A 19,249-nucleotide genomic window follows, 5' to 3' on the forward strand; every position below is an offset into this window, starting at 1 on the left:
GCAGAAGGACTTGTGGCAAAATGTTTCTTATAAGTAAGCTAAGTGCTAAGTTTATCTTTTTCAAACAGGAAAAGCTGCACTTTTGCTCACGTCAGCACAAACTTATTGGCCGCAGTGTGTTTTCAGGCACTATACAAGGGGCTTGTGATGGTTACCTTTATGTGTCAACTTTACTGGGCTAAGGGATTGGCCGGGATGCTGGTAAAATATTATTTCTGGGTATGTTTGAGAGAATGTTTCTGAAAGGGATTAGCATTTGAATTGGATAGGCGCAGGGCTCCCCCATGGGGGTGGGCGTTATCAAATCTGTTCCAGGCCTGAATAGAACAAAAGCAGAGGAAGGGCTACTTTGCTCTCTCTGTTTGAGCTGGGACATCCATGTTCTCTGGCCTGGGACATAGAGCCCCTGGTTCTCATGCTTTCAGACTCAGATGGGGACTTACCCCACCAGCCCTGGATTCTCAGGCCTTAGGATTCAGAATGAATTAAATATACCACTGGCTTTCCTGGTTCTCCAGCTTGCAGAGGACAGACCACGAGATCTAGCAGCCTCCATAACGGCGTGAGCCATTTTCCTATAATAAATCTCCTCCTGTATATATGTATGTACCTTATTGCTTCTGTTTCTCTGGAGACCCTAATACAGAGCTGTAGAGCCAGAGAAGTGTCCTACAGAAATTCGATCTTCCGATGGTAGGCACAGATGCTAGACCGATTATCTTAGTAACTGCAAGCATAGTGAAAGAGGTTTGTGCAGGATCCTATGGGAACACAGATGACGGGCGCCCAACCTAGGGCATGAGGTTCAGATAATATACCAAGAGCCATGCTGTAAAGAGGTCTGGAGGGGTCCAAGCAACAGGATAATAATGAGGCCAACAGTTCTTTGAGGGCAGGAATGTGTCTTATCATCTGCTTATCTTCAGCAAGCAGTCCAGACTCCTGATATCATCAGTGTTCAGTGGTTCCTCCTGGACAAAGCTGTATTAAAATGAGCTAAAACTGTGAGGTCTAACTAATACTGCTTTGTTTTAATTATTTAAATAAGAAACTTAGTTGAATAAAAGCTAAGGATAGTATATATTACATATACTATGAATAATATATAACACAATATCATATAATACATACAGTAGTATTACGTATAATGTTATTATATGATATATATAAATTATTTCCTTCACCACTTGCCCTCTCCTTCCAATCTGGACGGAGAAGCTCCTTGATCCCAGGAAGAACAAATGTGCTATTCGGAGCACGGGGCACCACTTGACGGGGAGCACTGCGCACCACTCAACAGGGAGCACTGCATGTATTGATCATCTGAAATCCTGCTTGAGCTACGTCTCAGGGCTAAAGCTGACCAGTACCAACTAAAATATAATTTTACATTTATTATACAAATTTGCCATGATATCCCTTTCCCCAAAGATCCTTAATCATTGAAATGGGAAGCATCTATGACTTGACTTATAAAGATGCAAAGGGATTAGGGTGTGGTAAAGATGACAGAAGAGAGTTTTGAAGATCCCTAAACAAAAACATGCAAAGGGAGCAGGCAGCATCTTCTGTGCTACTCTTGCTCACGAGCTGGAAGGTGAGTAAAGTGACCTCTCCTCAAAGGCAGCAGGCAAATTCACACATGGTCACCTTTCCAGGTTTCCTGTAGGAAGAAAGACTGGATCTCCAAGAGACCTTCCTGGGAAAGCAACACCCTCTTCCGCTCTGGATGTAAGTTCTCTGAATCTGCTCCAGCTGTTCTCCAGGCTACTCAGGTGATCAGAGCATCTCCTCTGACATGGCGCCTCCTCCAAGGAAGCAAGTGTTTATTTTCGGTCAGCATAAGGTCAAGTGCGCTGTGTGTAAAATGAATGGAGGTCTTTGGAGAAAGGTGCGGCGTAAGTAACTGATATTGTCACGTTTCTATCTCGATGTAGAGCTCATTTCAATCGTGGTATTACGAACAAAAGTAATGTGCTTGGTTATTGTTAGTTTCAATTTACTTCTTCTGGAGTTTCAAATTCAATTACATTCTGAGATGAACATGAAATCAGTTGAACAGCTGGATGTATAGTGATCCTATCTACCCAATTTTCTTTAAATTCCATACTCTCGTAAGATAATCAAATCCCTCTTGTGGGGTTTAACATTCTAGTGAACTTTACGAGAAGAAAAGAGAATTATGTTAAGCATGCTCCCTGAAAGGATTTTAAAATGCAGAATTTGTATAAACACAAATGTATACACACACATGCATATACACACATGTGCAAAAAATGAAATCTAACTTGTTCATTCAACAAACATGTATTAACTAACACATAGTAAGAGTATATTAGGTGTTCAATAATGTCTCAGATTGTCTAGCTATTACCTAGCAAAGATGGATTTCTCTCAAATGGGCTATCCCCTTCTTTTCGACTTACCTAGCATTCATAGTGAAATAAGTATTTGCCTACCATTACAAGATTCAACTTCACAGATGACTTCCCTAACTTTCTATACTAGTCTTAAATTTACAGACAAATGTTTGTACATACATGCCCATAAAATCAGGCTTAGGTTAGACTGCGTGGCAATAGGAGGTTATTTTCCATGGCAGAACCTAAATATGAGGTTTCTACTGGCTGTGGACAAAGCGTGTGACGTTCTAGCGAGAGTCTACGGTTGGTGGAGTGAAGGCACATGGCAGGGGCTCAACAGTAGAGTAAGCTCTTAGAATGGAAAATCAGAGACGTCAAGAAAACAGAGCAAGGAATGAAGCAAAAGGAAGTAATGTTGTCCAAGATAGATCATGAACAAGGCTCTATTCTGATATTCTATGCCATTATTGGTTAATGGGATGGAGGGTGATTCCAGGAGCATTATGAAGAGTTTCAAAATACAGTAACTGGCTGGAGATTTTTTTTTCCCTGAAAAAATCTTTTTCTTAAAAAGTCTCAGGTGAGGGACGCCTGGATAGCTCAGTTGGTGAATCCTCTGCCTTTGGCTCATGTCATGATCCCAAAGTCCTGAGATGGAGTCCTGCATCGGGATCCCTGCTCAGCGGGGAGTCTGCTTCTCCCTTTGCCTGCTGCTCCCCCTGCTTGTGCTCTCTCTTTCTGACAGATAAATAAATAAAATCTTTTTTTTTTTCAATCTCAGTTGAGTTTAGTTGAGTCAAATGAAACAAAAAGATGTAATAAGCCTGGAAATTAGCAATATCTGAATTGTCTAAAATGAGAAAAGAGAATTCTGGCAACTAAATCAGACGATATAGGTTTCAATCCTGGCAAAACTGCAGTACAGCTTATCATATGGATGATTATTAAAGAGATGATTGAATATTAAAAGGATGATTGGCTCTAACCTAGCACAAGTTTATAATGATCGGTAGGAACCAACATGTTTCTACTAAGAACAAGTAAAGCCAAAATCACTTCTCTCCTTTTTGTAAGGGAATTAATAGATCAAGAGAATTTCATGAGCGTAACACAATTGGATTCCAGTAATATTTGACCAAGCCTCTCATGACATCATTTTGTAAAAAACAGAAAGTATTGGGATAAATCGGAGAGGAATTAAGAAGTCTGAAGCTGGTCAGGTAGTCCTAACTCCCCAGTGTCCAGACGGAGTGAAACCCTGATGACAATCTCAAGTGGCATGCCACTTGATTACGTTTTCCTTTCCAATCTGACCCACAATTTGCCATAAAGAGAAAAAGGCTCCCATCTCATTGTGGAAAACACAAGCCTGGAGGTATAAGCCATATGCTGGTTGGCTTAGTCAGTGCCTCCCTGACGTTTACCTCTGTCCCCACGAGCTGGAGGATCAGGTGTGACCCCCTAGCTACAAGCCTCAAGAGTGGATTTGGGGCTCCTTATAAGGAAGAAATTTCTACGGAGTAGAGCATTTCAGAGGCAGAATGATCTGACCTACGAAGTAAACTTCTTGGACCTGAGAAAACAAAGTGATTTCCCTTCCTTGAGGTCTGGCTAAACCTTCCTCATGCCTCTAAATTAAGCCCGAGAACCACGGCTTCTAAGAAGATTTACGGACCCATTGTCACCACTGTTACTTAGATGTCTCTCTTCTCTCCATCCTCTGTTGGTGCTCTCTCTTTATCCACTCTTAGTAGATCATTTTCACACTATATTGTAATCACAGGTCTTCCTGCCTGCCTCCCCAAATAGAGTGTACAGGGCAGGAACAGTTTTCTCCTTCTTCAAGTCCAGGGCACCTAATACATCATGACACCTAGTGAATGTGGCTGAGCGAATGCAATAGGCCCGAGTTCCAGCAAACACAGACTCACAATTACTGAAGGTGAAATGGAAACCAAGAAATAAAGTTAAAAATTAGCACGAAGTGTGAACACTGAAATCACGGAGGAGGGCGCCAGGGGGGACATAAAGATGTTGCTGAGCTTCACGCGGGTCTGATAAGGCCGAAGGTGCTCGATTATTCATGATGGTGCCACTGAACACTTGCCAGGCCCCCACCACACCCAATCCGTTGGCATTGTAGTTACTGCTTTTTTTTTTTCTTTGAAGATTTTTGTTTATTTATGAGAGGGACAGCGAGCACAAGCAGGGCTCAGAGGCAGAGGGAGAGGGAGAAGCAGGCTCCCCGCTGAGCAGGGAGCCCGCTGTGACATGGGGCTCGATCCCAGGACCCCGGGATCATGACCCTAGCTGAAGGCAGATACTTAACTGATGGAGCCTCCCAGATGCCCCGATAGTTATTGCCTCTTAACGGAGCAGGATGCAGCCTTGGAGAGGTGGGGACATTTGCACATGGCAGCTAAGTCACTGGAATCTCAGTCTGCTGGATCCCAAAGGACTTTTCCCAAACAACTAAAAACAGCCACCCAAAATCCATACAAGGGGGAAAAAATACACAAAGTGAAAAAGTCACAGTAAAAGAAAAATCTAAATATGAAAAATTAGTGGAAGCCAGGAGTGAAGCTGCAATGTGCCATGAGTTGGGTAAGATGAAGGGAGCATGTTTTAGAGACGAGAGATCCCGAAGATTCCACGTCTGTATCTTCATTTTCCCCGGAACTCTCCCTCTTAACTTACGTCCCTTTGCTAGCTCTCAACTCCCAACATCTCTACTTGCTAACCTCAGTAAGAAATACATATCACATTGCACCAAGAAAACTAGTACTTTATCCTGTCTTAACACTTGGGTTGTGACATGTCAATTTAAAACATTCCAGGGGCGCCTGCGTGGCTCAGCGGTTGAGTGTCTGCCTTCGGCTCAGGGAGTGATCACGGCGTTATGGGATCGAGCCCCACATCAGGCTCCTCTGCTGAGAGCCTGCTTCTTCCTCTCCCACTCCCCCTGCTTGTGTTCCCTCTCTCGCTGGCTGTCTCTCTCTGTCAAATAAATTTAAAAAAAAATCTTTAAAAAAAAATTCCAGTATTTATTTTTTTAATAAATAAATAGGGGCGCCTGGGTGGCACAGTGGTTAAGCGTCTGCCTTCGGCTCAGGGCGTGATCCCGGCGTTATGGGATCGAGCCCCACATCAGGCTCCTCCGCTGTGAGCCTGCTTCTTCCTCTCCCACTCCCCCTGCTTGTGTTCCCTCTCTCACTGGCTGTCTCTATCTCTGTCAAATAAATAAATAAAATCTTAAAAAAAAAAAAAAGAAGGAAAGAAAATTGTAAAATAAATAAATAAATAAAACATTCCAGTATTTATTAATTACATAATCACAGATGCATTTCATTGTGTTTGTTACGCAAGCTACATGACAGAGTTAACCACGACTTCAAAGAAACAGATGGCACTTCTATTCAATGTATAGTTTTTGAAATACAGTCAGTTCTGCTTTAATTCGATTTATGTGTTCCTAAAAATCTCCACCCTCTGCAAAATTGCACAATAAAACCATGGAGTTGACAGAAAAACTTGGGTTGACAGGGCAACACTCAAATGCTTCATCAGTGACACATACATTTTTAAAAGATAAATTTTGATAAAAATGGTGGCACAATGTTAAGTGGTTAAAAATACGTAAGTGCTACAATAAATGTGACACTTTATTCTGAAAAATACCTGCAGTGTGCATGTGGAGGTAAGTTTCCGAAGTTCCAGCTGTGAGTGATTAGTGAAGGAGCGCATCTGATATCGCACAGACTAATCTAAGGTGCTCACAACCGGGGGGGGTGCTCATAACAGGGTGTTTGACCGACGTGGCTGGGGGATGTCTGAGGCGCACGTTTGCGCATTCCTGTGCACCACGGTTCGGCTGGTGATGTGCTGTGCAGTCATACAGTGGGCCTTGCAGGTGAAATCGTTCTTAAACAGATTCAAAATTGCATTTTGCTCAAATAGCTTTCAAATTTAGCAATTGCATTGGAAAAGTTTGCATTTTTCAAAACAAGCATCATAGCAGGATTGACTGTCTTTATAATTCTATTATTATAATTTATGAAACATTATATACGTCATCTATTTTTATGCATGAAAAACAACTTACCAACTAGGTATTATGATTGTAGCCCCCACCCTGTGTTTCAGCTGAAGAAACTGAGTCGGGAGTCACCTGCGGTCTCTTCGAAACCAGTGAGCTACCAGGGGCTACGCCAGGTCTCCAATACAAGTCTTCTCTCTGCAGCAACTCTGTGCTTCTCCCAAAGCAGTTCCCACAGAGCCATTCGAGCTTATTTTTTATTTTAAAATTCTTCTCTGGAATCCCAAGCACATTCATATCACACACAAAGTATTGTAAGAAAGATTCATTTTAATAAAAAGGAAACAAAAACTTGGCAACATGCATCATAACTTTATAACCCTAAAATGCCTACTTTCTCATAAAACATACATTTAATGTGTAAATAAAGAAGTATTTACTCATATCACACTCATAATTTCCTGGTTACACAGTATACAACTTATCAACAGGCATATTTATACATTTGAAGTTATATGTCTATGTATTCTAACTTTAATATGTTACTGTGTTTAGATGTGATCCTTTTTGGGCCAAATTTTTATAGATTGAAAAGCAATTTTTTAAAGTTACGAACCCTCAAAACATTCATTTAAAAAAAAAAAACAGAGGAATAAATGCATCTATCTATAAGCCTGGGCAGCAGAATCCTCATTCTCTCATTTAGTAGATATTTCTTACGGGCCAACAAGAGCTGTCTGAGGACCAAGGATACGGGGTTTCGTGCAGCCCAGCAAGTATCTTAAGGGCCTGGTTTGTGCTGGAAGAGATGCTGATTTCTCCGGACACGACACGAAAGGATGCCCCCCCACTGATGCCTGCACAGATCCTTCCAGTCGAGCGTGGGAGGTGCTGTAACACACGTGTGCAGAGTACTAGAGAAATCAGGGCCACCTGAGACAAGCTGATCAGGGTGAGAGCCTGCAGAGCCCCAAAGAGGAGGTAACACAGCACTGAGTCCTGGAACAGCTCAAGTGAGCAGATGGAGGTGAACCACTGCAGCCCCGCAGAGCGAGCGGCACACGGGGCTGCGGGCATGAGCCAACGTCAGTTACAGTGCACGCGCGGGGACAGGGCAGGGGGAGTGCAGACTGAAGCCCAGAAGATAGGGCAGAAGTACTGAGCCTCTCGGGATTGGCAAGAGCCTGGCCGTCTTCCTTCCAAAACAACTTCTAACACTCTGAGCAGGCTAATGTCTGAGTGTGACGCTGTCTGCAAAAATAGTTTTCAAATGGAAACACACATATACTTCTGATTATCGTTTTCATACGACAGAGAAAAGACAGAGAGCAAGGTTCATTATGTAAACACATCAAAAATGCATGCGTTTTACTGCCAAAGAAAAAAGAAAGATGTTTATTCCCACAGGGGAGCTATGGGGCAGAATAAGCATTGTTCAGAACATTCCACACCTATAGTGACCAGTCTCTTGAATGTCCTCGAACTCCTCTGCCAGTGATAATTACATCACAGTAAGCAGAAACAGAAAGGAGAAAAGGAACAAGAAAAGTAGGAAATGTATACATTATGCACCAACACTCTTCATAAATATTGAAAAACAGGATTTCCCACCTACAGCAGAGCAAGCGCCCTGCGTGTGTTACGTTTATTTTACTATGTCACGTTCTGTGTGGAATCCCAAGTGACCAAAAGCAGTGGATCCCACTCAGAAAGGGGTTGCCTTCTCCAGGGGTGAGGATTTGCACCCTGGGCTGTGTTTGCAGAGCTGGGAATGCAGGAGGACATGAGGGAGGATCACTGAGTTTACCAGTTAATGATGGACAAGAAAAAGGAATCAACATCACCCTCCACGTGAGAGAAGTCAAATGCAGTGTCTCACTCTCCTGATCTTCTTTGGGGAGAAGGATGAAGAGAGAACACAGCATATAAAATGGATCTCACTCTGGCCTTTCCCTAGAAAAGTCAAGAGAAAGGTTCAAGAAAAGGAGAACCTAAGGATTTCTGCCAAAACCTGGGAAAATAAAGATTCTGAAGACGGAGAAGAGAGATGGCATACGCGACAGAGACGCGGATGTCGATCCTTATCTCGGCACAGAGACCGAGATTTGATTTCGAGTTGTAAGTGGCCCGACTCGTACAGTCCAGCAGGCACCTGACGCTTCTAGAGAGCTCTGGCTTGATCATAAACCCGGAGTCACCGGCCAACGTCATCCACGCCGTGCAGCTGAGGCAAGCCGGCAGCTCAACACGGACGCGCTGCTGTCCCCGGGCCCTGGTCTAGGGCACAAATGGCAACTTGTTCCCTCAACTTTTTGTAACATGATTTTTTAAAAAAATTATAACAGGTGAAAATTATTTGTTATATAACACTTCCTCTGTCTTTTGAGAGGGACAGGTGCTGAGGTGAGCCTCTTGATTGCTGAGCTTGCACTGGGACTAGAACGCGAAGCGGAGAGCGCGGAGAAGAGACGAGTATTCCTCATGGGAAGGGGAGACCTAGAATGAGGTGGGTGGGGGTCCAGGGATGTGGAAGAGGCAGGCCCCCTCCAGGCTGGAGAGACAATGCCGACAGAAGCTTTGGAGGGAAGACGGGAATAGGCAGAGAAGAGCGACTTCTGCAGGGAGTTGCTACTGCGTTCTGCTCCCGAGCGCCCAGCGCTCTCTCTTCTCCATCCCCCTCTCTAATCGCTGGTCCACCCACATCACTTGCACGCGTGGCGGAGCGGTTTGCTCTGGTCTGGGGGGAACGTACCGTCAGTGCCGCGTCCTCCTCTGACCACAGTGTTGAGAACAGCAGTCCACCATGGACCTCACACACCGCTGCAGAGACCTGGGAATGTGCCAGACCACACCCCAAGTCAACCCAGACTTCGGGATTGTTCTGTAGCTACTCATATAAGCAAGTAGGTCGGTCAAGGCAACCAGAGTACTACCAGCCTATAGCTACTCATTCCCTAAGGGAAGGGGCGGGCTCGTACAAGGTGCCGGGCCCTGCCCCAGGGCCCCTCAGCTGTGGCATCACCCACTGGGAACGTGGCCACCATCTGAGCATAATACGTCACTTGCCGAGACTTGAGGGTGGGCGCCAGCCCTCCCGAGCCAATGCCCCTGCTGTTTGCTGCCCTGTGAGCAGTAACCTGTCTTGTTCTAATCCAACGCGCCTCCTTCTCTAGGACTGGGCCTGAGGGTGCTCTGGCCAGCTGACCTGTGGGCTTGCTTAGTTGGCTCCTTTATTTTTATTTTTATTTCTTTTGGTTTTTTTTTTTTTTTTAGTTGTCTCCTTTAGAGCCTTGTTCTTGCCTCCCTCCATGACATCTGCAAAGGGCCAGGTAGTAAATAGTGCCATAGACACCATGTCAACAAATGAGTAGGGCCGGGTTCCAGTAAATGTTTACGCACACCGAAATTTGGGTTACACGTAATTTTCATGTATCATAAAATATTACTCATCTTTTGGTTTTTTTTTTCAACCTTTAAATATGTGAACAACGTTCTTAGCTTGTGGGCCATCCAAAAAATGGCAGTGGGCAGAATATGGCATGGGGGCCGTGGTCTGCCACCCCAGTTCTATGTGGTTGAAGTTTGTACTTGACAAATTGGCCTAGTGAGCAAGGGTACCAGAAAGGCGATTATATTTTTTTGAAGAGAAAAGGCAAAAGCCCACAAGACAGTTTCAAAATTTTGAGGAAGCTGTTAGTAAATGTTCTTGTCCAAATGATGGGCAAATGGGGAATAAGTGGCCAAGCCCTGTCCTCCCTGTTAATAACAATCATTAGTTACAATGGACAGAATCTGAGTACAAGGGGGTTGGAGCAAGCCCCAGAAGTGGTGCCACGACTGTTGCCTGTGCTCCTACGGGATCAGGAACCAGGAGGGCATCTGAGTCCTGTCAGGGAGGAAAGCACTTTGTTTACCTCTGTGTGAGCCATCTCTGGAGGGTAGTATGCCCTTGCACAGAGTGAGGAGACGCAGAGCATAGTCAGAGCAGGAGAAGGGAAATCCAGGACGTCTTCAGTCGAGAGGCTGGGGAGCTGTGAGAGCCACTGTTGGTGATGAGGAGGGAAAGAAAAGTTACATTCTCAGAGGGCAAAAGGCAGCGACAAGGCTGTCTCACACTTGAGCCCATGCTCCTAGCCATTATTGAGGCCATTCAGTTGGGACAGAATCATACCTCTCAATAACACTTGCAACATCTCAGTTACAATAATTACACTATGGCTAACCTGGGGAGATTTCCTTAAGACCAATAAAATCTCATCGAATACCTTGGACATTTTATAATGGATAGAATCACACAGAGAACAAAGAGAAGACTGATAAATGTTCAAGGTATGCCTCCCCTTCCCCCAAAATGGGGAGAATTCCACATTAGAACCAAGTGGCCCAAACAGGAGGCTGTGATAATTTAAGGCAAAAAAAAAAAAAAATTCCCAGGGAAAAAGAGAGACCTTCTTATACTAGCAAAGTCTCTGCAATCTAAGGGTGCAGGGAAGGTTGGGAATAAAAACAGACCTACTCCAGCCATAAGACATGACATATGCTGTTAACACAGGGGTTCTCTGTGAAGAGATCAACAAGCAGAAGAAATCCAGTCCATGCTTTTAGCAATGGGGGATCCCAAGCAGGCAGCTGGTCTACCTGGTTGAAACTGAAAGTTCCTCCATGAATAGCACTCTCTTTCTACTACAGGAACCGAGAGGTCAGGAGCCCACCTTAAGACAGGTCACTCCTTCAACTCTTCTGCTGTCTGATGCTAGGACCTGATTTGAGAACCTTTAAGAAGAAGAAGGCATATGGCAGAGCTGACGCCTCTCTGTCCCTGGGGGAACAGAGAATTTAAGCACCAGCGGGGTTACAATGGGGGTTGGGATGAGGTTTCTTTGCATACAAGGGCTGAAATGACTAGCTTACCAGATTCTTTCAATGGACAAGGTCCATTCATTTAATTGACCAGAGTTGGAAATGATTAAAACTAGAGAAGGAAAGGAACTTTAACCATCTGGCAGGCCCCTCTCACCCTTATCATGAACTCCCACGTGTGTAAATAGTGTGGATGTTTTACATGCTTACATGGTAGTGCTCATAGAGTGCAAGGATGAGTTTCCTAGTAGCGAAATACCACTAGTAGAGAAATGATGGGAGGAAGAGTACATAATAGACCGCCAACTAGGCTGCCTTCCCTTCTGTACAACAAAAGCAATATAGAACTTCAGGAGGAGAGCAGGAAATCACAACCTGATTAATGTCAGCAGGTATAGAGACTTTCAATATCTCAATCCAATAGCCTGTGCAGCCAGTGAGAAAACTAATGAGGACAGAGGATTACAGTGGATTACTGCCCACTGAATTAAGTGGTTGCTCCTACAGCCCCAGCTGTTCCAGGCGTTGTGACTATAACAGAATCAATTGCACAAATGGATGGCGTCTAGTATGCTTCTTGAATACTGCTCGTGCTTTGTTCTTGATCCTGTTGACACCAGAAGATCAAAATCTTTACGGAGCTGGGACCCTGATACACGTGCACTGTGCTGCTACAATGTACCTAATTTCTTCTGCTATTTGCCCACAGTGCATTGGCGGAGACATGGAACCAGAGAGATTTAGTTCCACCAAACTGAAGGCATCAAGTTCATAGGTCTCAAACAGAAACAACGGCAGGAGTGTTGCAGCAGATGCTAACTCACAGGAGAGCCCATGCGTGGCTCATTAATCCTAATAGGATGAAAAAAAAACCCAAGTCAAATTCTTGAGAGAAACGGAGGTTAACGTCCAAGAGTCGATCTGTGAGACCATGAGGGAAAATACACTCTATTAACAAAAAAGGAAGCCCAGCACTTAACTGGGTAATTTGAGAATTGGAGACAAAAATGTGCCTCATATAAGAATTTTGTTGAGTCCTGTAAACAAGTTGACCAGAAAATCTGCCAAATTTCGCTGGGAACCTAGGTAGCAGCCAGTTTAATGGTCTCAGCAATCACACCCTTTGGCTGGGACCTGCAAACCGAGGACCTCTTTGAACTACAGGATCTGATACTGGTGAGTGTGACTGAGGCTCTAGCAAAGGGAACAGCGACCTCGTACAGGTGCACCTTGAGGTCTTGGACCCTCAGCCTCTCCAACGTGGCTACCCATTAACTCCTCTTGAGAAACAGCTACTGGTCTGCTAGTGGACACTTAAACAGCTCCTTACACATTCTACCAGGTAACAGTGCAGCCAGGTTCTCCTGCCTTGTCCTGGGTCCACTCGGATGCTAACAACCAGGTTGAAAAGGCAAATAGTCTCCTCTTGTGGAATGGAAATGATATTTTCAAGTGAAAAGCAAGTCTGGTCCTACAGACAGGTCCTTCTGACACGAAAGTTTGCAACCACCCCTTACAAAGCCCTCGTACCTCCCCGATCACTGACGGGAGCAGTGTTTGGCTATTGAGGGACTCACATCCAGGCAGCCCCTGAGGATGCTCATGTTGGCCCATCCAAACTAAAAGACGCAGTGTCCACTGGGTGGCACCAGACATCCAGTCCCAGTGACGACTCTGGATGAATGACTCAGTCCAATGCACCAAATTAAAAGCCATTACCCTTGCTTGGACAATGGTCCCGGGACCAGACATTTTCTGTTTTCACAGATTGTTGGGCTGCTGCTAACAGCGTAGTCATCCAGTTAGATACCAGGGTAATGACAGACTGGAATGTTAAAGACACCTCTCTGTGGGACCTCAAAGGCATTGCCATGATACCATGAGACATTTATGTAACCAATGGAGACAACCTCTATCCTGCCATGGGAAGGATCACTATCCAGAAGATGAAAACAATGGAGCTGACCAGAACTGCAGAGCCCAGGTGGCCAGTTTTACTCCCTGGATTCATCACTGGACTGGGCCTCTCAGTCCTGCTATCATAACCCAGTAGGCTCAAAAGATGGACCTCCGTCTCTACGACAAAGAGGCTAAGTTTGGCCTACCAGGATCATCCTACCTGTCAGCAGCTGATCTGACTTCCTCCAGGTGAGCAAGGATGTATATTCAAAAGGGCCCTACCCATTCTTGTCAAATGGACATATCGGTTTTCTGCCACCACCTCGCAGCAAGGTCTAATAGCCACTGACACTTAATCCTGTTACAGAATTGAGATTTGTGTGACCGTAACACATTGTGACCACACAATTTTAGCACATGAGACTAAGCTGGCCCACGTTTGTGGTTATCCAGACTGTTGTAATCAGACAGTGGCTCAGAGTTTGTGGCAAAAAAAAAAAAAAAAAAAGGCCCAGCAGGAAACTGATGTCATGGCATTTGATGGACGTTCTCCAGTCATCACCAAGAACCTAAATGGACTTTTAAAGCTCAACGCATAAATGTTAAGGGACAAATCTCATTATCAACAGTATGGATGACACTTCTTAGCCAGACAGCATGGACATTAGAGGCAGCTGTTCCCTGCAAGGGAATGTCCCCTTCGGAATGGCAGAGGTGAGGAGAAACAAGGAGAATGCCATCTCCGTTTCTGGAATTCCACTCTGACAGCCCTGACCACTCCTTTTCTCTTCATCCTTTGACTCTAGCACCAAGAACGCTGACGATGTCCTCTTAGGGCTGGGCAAAGTAAGGAGTGGTAGCTACAAGATTGGATAAACAGACCAGCTGGCCGTGAAGGGAGAGCAACAAGCATCTGGAGAGGGTCACCCCAGCCCACAGGAGGTACAGGGAAGAGGGCATAGTTAATGCTTACCTTGTCCCCTATTCCAACACGCCACCTGGCAAACAGCCACACTGTCCGTCTGGTAATGTAGCAGTGGCTGATAATCCGGCCCACTGCTGGATCTGTCATTCCTGTCTACTTGCTATGGACACAAAAACTCTCGTGGGCATGGCCAGTTCTGAATTAGTTTGCTGTGCTTGATATGCCATAAGTCATTCCCAAGCTTGACCACTCCCCACTTTGCACATCTATAAACACCCAAAACTCATTTTATCCTGACTCATACAAATCCATATCCTTCCTCTGATGCTAAGTGGTCTTGGGTTAAGTCATGTAGGGTTATTGAGGTGGCAAATACTATTGAAACTATTCGCGTAGCTGAACAAAATAATACAGCAGTAATCCAATTAAGTTTAGCCATAAATCCCACATGGGTGACCTGTAGCTGTATAGTTGTATGTTAAAGAGAGTGGGGCATAGAAGGTCTTTCCATTAGGAATGGGAGTTGCTTCCTGGACCATCTATTGCCCCCTGTAATTGTTGGCATTAACAACATGTTCTCTTTGTTGGGTCCCCGGGTAAAGAGGGTTACAAGACCCCCTAATTCCATAAGGGAGTACAAGCATTGTTCCCTGTCCTTAGAGTCCACGTCCGAAAGACAACGGATGGCACTTACCCTTGACTTGAGCTACTCTAGCCAATGAGACAGCAGAAGCCCTAGAAGGTCAACAGGGCGGTCTAAATTCCTAATGGATGATGGTCATTCTAGGTGACAGACTGGCCTCAGACCACACCCTGTCTGCACCAGGAGGTATGAGCATGGTCACCAACACTTCCTATCATGGTTAGATTAATACCATTACTCAGATGGGACAGTTTGTATGTATCCTAAGATAGACAGCCAAATGGCCATCTGAAATAAGGCCTACCAGTCCACTCTGAGACTTACTCAGCACGATAGGTCCAGTATTTAGGGGGCAGAGCTAAGTTCAGTATTGCCAATTGGCCTCATCTGAATGACCAGAACTTGGTTAATAAAATCAAAATAATCAAGTGTTGCATGAGATAAATAACTTTTGTCCCAGTCCCTGTCAATGCACCTAATCTGAGTTACTGACAGAGTGGCATACTCATGTGAAAATCTGAGTTCAAACAAGAACTTCTAGGGCCAAGGGGTGGATTTCTGGGAGGGACAGTGTGCCACCCAAGCATCCTGTACGTCCTCGTTGAGTATGGTGATCTGCCAGGCCTGACTGTCCTCAGATCCTGAACTATTTCTGGAGCCGGTCACCTAGGCCTTAAGTAGGCTGAGGCGCCCATAGCATGAATGACTCCTTGCTCCCTGGTGGGGCCATGGGGCCGAGGGGAGAGAACAGTGCTTTATAAAAGGTGCTGGGCCCCTGGCCCAGGTGTGTCAACTGCAGCACCACCCATGCACACACAGTCCCCATCTGGGTCCATCATAGCATCCCACGGGACTTGGAGAAGGAGGATCAGTGCTCCCGCCCCTCTGCTGCTCCTAGGCTTGCTGTGCTCTGAGTATAAACTGTCGAGCTCTGGCCAGTTGGGTGCCGTGACCTACTTCCAGCACTGACGGAGCTGCCTCAAGCCAACCGGCTCACTTGCTTAGTTGTCTCCTCTGGAGTCTTGTTACTCTTTGCCATGCTCTATGAAGTTGGGGTTCTTCCCTGACACTGGGCAGGATATAAGAGCAGGAACTTCCCATGGGCCCAGTCATACCCAGATGACATTTGGACTGAAGACCAAGAGCTGTCTGAAAGAGAATTCATGATGAGATTTCAAGACAGAGATGGTTGTGCTGCTGCCCCAAGTGGGCTTCATTGATGTGATGTTAAAGGCTTCAAGGTACAGGGGGGGAAGACGTACAGGGGAAAGATGGCAGGGAAGGGATAGGAATGGAAGAACGGGGTCTAGTCCAAGGCAGTAGTCATCATGTCTTTCTCTGATCCTTGGCTATTTTGCAATCCTCCTCCAAGACAAAAACTCCCAAAGCTCTTGGGCCTTGGGTTAGAATCACTCCATCCCTGAGCTGAGAAGCTGGCAGGAATGCTGAGTCTGAACTCCCTCAGTGTCTGCCGATGCTTTTCTTCACTTCAAAAAGGATGCCCTGTCTAATTTGCATCGTTCTCCATTTGTGACTTGAACATAAGTTTGTGGAGCTAGAGAAAAGCAGGCTTTTCCTATCCCAGCAGCTAAAACAGATGGCCATGGATCCAATTTGTGTAGAATAAATTACTGTTACCGGAAGTGGAATAATTTACACATATGATTTTTGTAAATCTTTCATCTAAATCAGCTCGTCTCCACTAACATTACTGGGATAATGACTCTCCTTAGAGAACATAATTATTGGATACCAGGTAAACAGGAATTTGCGAATGCAACTGAGCAATGATTTTTCAGTACGTATGCATTGATGAAAGGAATCCACATATTATAAAATTGTAACATTTTGTAAACAAAAAACTTAGTTCATATACCATATTTCATATTACCTAAGACATTATAAGGCACATTTCTATTTTATGACCACTAAAAAAAATCCTAATTAAATTGACTTAATTTATTCTCATCATTGAGAACTTTCATACAATACAGACCTCAATACCACCCAAAAATCATGTTTTTGAATTTTATTTATTTATTTAATTACCTACTTATTTTTACTGTAGTAACAACACTTAACATGAGATTCACCTTCAGCAGATTTTTTAAGTGCACAAGGTAGACCTGTGTTCACTGTAGGCACAGTGTTGTCTAGCATATAAAGTTTCGGTGTTGCCAGATGAAAAGACTCTTTATAGAAGAGTCACACTCTTGTTTCCAGGATTTTCTTCCAAGCTTCCATCAAGTTTTGATGCTCCCACTTTTTTTATTTTACTAGAATGTGTCAAGGGAAGATTTTAAGATGACAGCAAAGTAGGAATTTTAAATGGTGGTCAACTCAACACCTACAGTATCGCCGATGCACGTGTGACACGGACACGCAGGATACCTGTGACCATGGTCACTTGCAGGGGGGAGTCACATCCGTAGCAGGACGACTGCCTGGCCTGTGGCAATGGCTAAGCATCACTGATTATAAGATGCATCACAGATCAAACATGTGTCTCCAGTTGTTCTCCTCATATTCTTACTTAAACCCACCGAATCGAGTCAAAACAGTCTGTGTCAAGATCACAGTGATGTTCACATTGCCAAACCCAGTGGTCAATTCTCTCGCAACTTATTTGTGATCACTTTCTCTTCTTCTTGATATACTGTCTTCACTCAAATTCCCAGATCCCACACACTCTTGATTTCCCTCTTCACTCCCAGGCTGCTCCCTTTTGGTCCACATTTCTGCCTCCTCCCTTCTCCTCCACCTGCTAGTGCTGGCCTGGCTCTGCTCTCAGCTCTGGCTCCCTTCTCTTTCGACACTCAGCCCCGTTGGTGAGATCACCAGTCTCATGCCTTTAAGTACTGCTATGGTCAGAATGTTTGTGTCCCCCCAAATGCGTATGTTGAATCCTAATCCCTGAAGGTGATGCTGTTAGTAGGCAGGGTGTTTGGGTCATGAGGGTAGAGCCCTCATGGGTGTCATTACTGCCCTTATAAAAGAGACCCCAGGGGGCTCCTGGGTGGCACAGTGGTTAAGCGTCTGCCTTCAGCTCAGGGCGTGATCTCGGCATTATGGGATCGAGCCCCACATCAGGCTCTTCCGCTATGAGCCTGCTTCTTCCTCTCCCACTCCCCCTGCTTGTGTTCCCTCTCTCCCTGGCTGTCTCTATCTCTGTCGAATAAATAAATAAAATCTTAAAAAAAAAAAAAGAGACCCCAGAGAGCATCCTTGCCCATTCCTGCCGTGTAAGGATTCAAAGAGAAGATGCCCATCTAAGACCTAGAAAAAGGGTCCTCCCCAGACACCAAATCTGCTGGCATATTAATTTTGGACCTCCAGCCTTCAGAACTGAGAAATAAATATCTATTGTTTATAACCTACCCAGTTTGTGGCATTTTTGTTATAGCAACTTGAATGGACTAAGACCAGTACCATCCATCTGTTCACCATGTCCAAATCTACATGTCCAGCCTAGATGTGTCTTCCAAACTCCAGACTCATTTACCCAACTGCCTACTCAAGATCTCTGTTTGTCTAATAGTTCTGTCACTCAGAACTGAACTCCTTATCCTCTCCTAAAATCCGTTCTACTCATCATACCCACTGAAGTTGATGACACCTTATTCTTACTTGGAACCACCCAGGCTCCTCAAAATACCTACATTCCACACTAGACCATCAGGAAGTCTCTCTCTGTCTTTGGGGAAATGTCCAGAATTTGCCAGTCCTCACCATCTCCATTCCTCCATCCTGTCTGTGCCACCAGCATCTCTCACTCAGATAACTGTCATCCCTCTAGTGGCTTCCCTGCTCCTAGCCCTGAACACCTACAGTCTCTTCCCAGCACCCCCACCACCTAAGCTGTAAATCACATCGTGGCTTGTCTGCTCAAAGCCCTGCAATTTTATTCACAATAAAAGCCACAGTCCTTACAATGGTCTGAGGCCCTACGTGATCTGGTCTCCATTATATTTCTGCCCTATCCTTGACTAATTTTTCCCTTTTTCTCTCTGCCGTAGCCACATTGGCCATGCCCATGGCCTAGAATGCTCTTCTTCCAGAGAGGTCTTAGAAAAATTCCTCACCACCTTCAAATTTTTAATCAAAGGTGTATTTTCAAAGACGTGTGCTCTGAGCACGCTATTCAGTACTGCTACTCCTCCTTGCCCCAAGCTCCCCCAGTCCCTTTCACCCTTCTGTGCGTAAGAGGGCACAGCACTTACTTCTAACATAGCATGTGGTTTCGTTTTCATTTTGTTTACTCTGTCTTCCCTATAGAATGCAAACTCTAAAACAGCAGGGACCTTTGTTTCATTCACAGATGAAGCCTATCCAGCATACAGCAGGTGCTTGACAAATGTTTGGTGAATGAGTGAAGGAAGTTGGAGAAAATTCTATAGGAAGCAAAGGTTCCAAGCAAGATGGATCTGGGACGGGTTAGACATGAGGAGGAAGCTGTGGGTTGCAGAAGCAGATAGAAGAGCTGATCAAACTGCCATTGAGACTAAAATCACTGAGAAAGAGAA

The sequence above is a fragment of the Ailuropoda melanoleuca genome, chromosome 18 (genome assembly GCF_002007445.2).
Source record: "Ailuropoda melanoleuca isolate Jingjing chromosome 18, ASM200744v2, whole genome shotgun sequence".
Taxonomy (NCBI): Eukaryota; Metazoa; Chordata; class Mammalia; order Carnivora; family Ursidae; genus Ailuropoda; species Ailuropoda melanoleuca.